Source organism: Octodon degus, unplaced genomic scaffold (assembly GCF_000260255.1).
Source record: "Octodon degus isolate 3935 unplaced genomic scaffold, OctDeg1.0 scaffold00078, whole genome shotgun sequence".
Classification (NCBI taxonomy): Eukaryota; Metazoa; Chordata; class Mammalia; order Rodentia; family Octodontidae; genus Octodon; species Octodon degus.
This window is the reverse complement of record NW_004524654.1, coordinates 11,982,380-11,985,127: the sequence shown is the minus strand read 5'-3', so window position 1 is coordinate 11,985,127 and position 2,748 is coordinate 11,982,380.

The window sequence follows — 2,748 nt, the reverse complement described above, 5'->3', positions numbered from 1 at the left end:
GCTACAAAGACTACTAAAAGATGATCTAGAGAGGGATGAAAATGATCAGAACCCCATGAATGAGAACAGAAGGAAGTCACTAAGTAGGACAAACAAATGCAGGAGAGAAATGAGTAAACGATAACAGGTAAATAACATGGAAACCGTAAGTCAATACATCTCAATTCTAACCATCAATGTAAATGGACTCAATTCACCAATTAACAGAAATAGGCTTGAACAGTAAGATTAGGAAACAAAATCCAACAATATGCTGTTTACAAGAAACACACTTGACTCATAAAAAATTCATAGGCTGAAAGTCAAAGGATGGAAAACAATACTACACGCATAGCACCTCAGGAAAAAAGCAGGGGTTCCAGTACTATTATTACACAGTCACAACTACAACTAAGAATGATCAAATGAAGTAAAGAAGGCCACTATATACTGGTTAGGGGAAAAATTCAAGAGGAAGAGGTAACACTCATAAATATGTATACGTGAAATACACGAAGACCCAAACATAGAAGACTAATCTTAATGGACATTAAAAATCTAACATCCAATACTACAATCTTTATAGGAGACCATAACACCCCCTTATCACTGAAAGATAGGTCAAGGAGACAAGAAATTGGCAAAGAAGTAGCAAAACTGAACCAGTGCTTGGAACAAATGGACTTAGTGGACATATACACAGTGTTATATCCAACCACAACTAACTATACTTTTTTTTTCAGCTGCACATGGGTCATTTTCTAAAATAGGTCCATAGGTCATCTTAAGTATAAATAAGAAAACAAAACTTTTCCCATGCCTATTATCTGACCACAGTGCAATAAAACAGGAAATAAATAACAAAAGAGTCCCGAAAAAAAACACCCTCCCAAGCTACCAATGGTTCAGAGATGAAATCAAACAAGAAATTGAAGAATATCCACAATTAAATGAAAATTCAATCACAAATTATCTGAATTCGTGGGATGCCATGAAAGCAGTTCTTAGAAGGGAATTTATAGTTGTGAACTCACACATTAGGAAAACAGAATGGGAAAAAATTAATAAGTGAATGCTGTACCTGCAACATCTAGAAAAGGATGAGCAAGCCAAATCAAAAGCCCAAAGATGGGAAGAAATCATACAGATTCAAGCAGAAATTAATTCAATTGAGATGAAGAAAACAGTTTTAAAAAATTAACAGATCAAAAAGGTTGTTCTTTGAAAGATTAAATAAAATTAATAAGCCCCTAGTTAACCTCATTAAAAAGAAGAGTGACAAAAATCAAATACAAGCAATAAGGAATGAAAAGAGTGTAATTACTACAGACCCAGTAGAAATTCAGAAGATCATCAATAGGTACTTTGAGAATCTTTACTCTTACACAACAGAAGATACAGAAGAAATGGACAGATTACTAGAAAGGTATAAATTAACAAAACTGAATCAAGAAGGTATAAGAACTCTCAATAACCTAATAACAGCCAATGAAATATGAAATGTAATTAAAAAAAGCTATTGATGAAGAAAAGTCCAGATCTGATGGATTCACAGTTGAATTCTACAAGAAATTTAAATAACATATAATCCCTACACACCTCAAACTCTGTAATGAAATTGAAAAGAAAGCAATCCTTCCAAAATTATCCCTGGATGCAAATATAATACTAATACCAAAACCAGGGAAAGACACAACTAAAGAATAGAGAACTACAGGCCAATCTCCCTCAAGAACATAGATGCAAAAATCCTCAATAAAATTCTAGCAAATACAATACAGCAAATCATCAAGAAGACATCATACCATGACCAGGTAGGACTCATCCAAAAGAGACAAGGATAGTTCAATACACAAAAATGTATAAATGTACTACACTATGTCAATAGAGGCAAATTCAAAAACCACATTATGGTCTCAATCAATGCAGAAAAGGCTTTTGACAAAGTTCAACACTAATTCATGTTAAAAGTCCTACAGAAAATTGGAATGGATGGCTTCTACTTTATCTGATAAAAGCCATCTATGGCAACCAAATGTCTATCATAATTCTAAATGGGGAAAAACTGAAAGCTTTTACTCTCAAATTTGGTAGAAGACAAGGATGTCCTCTATCACCACAACTATGCAATATAGTTCCGGAATCATAAACTGGAGTCATTAGACATGAGAGAAAAGCAAATGAAATAAGAATGGCCAAAGAAGAGTAAACCTATCATTATGCACAAATGACATGATCCTTTACTTGGAGACCCAAAAAACTCAACCAAGATGCTCATACAATTAACACACAAATTCAGTAACAGCACGATACAAAGTCAGTGCCCAAAAGCCAATAGCATTCCTCTATACAGATAACAAAATCACTGAAAGGGAATTTAGAGAAGCAATACTTTGTACAATAGCACCATGGAAAATGAAATACCTTGGAATTAACCTAACTCAAGAAGTGAAAGATCTACTCAGTGGAAATTACAGTATTCTGAAAAAAAGAAATTGTAGATGATTTCAGAAAATGGAAAGATATTCCATGCTCCTTGATACGAAGAACCAACATTGTGAAGATGGCCATACTCCCAAAATTGTTGTACAGTTTTAATGCAATCAATTTCAAACTACAAGGGCCGTGGAGATGGCTCAGTAGAATAAGTGCTTGCCTGGTAAGTGGAAGGGCCTGAGCTCAACCCCTGGTTCCACAAATTTCAAACTACCAGAATCATACCTCACAGACCAGAGAAATGATTCCTAAAATGTATTTTGGACCAGAAAA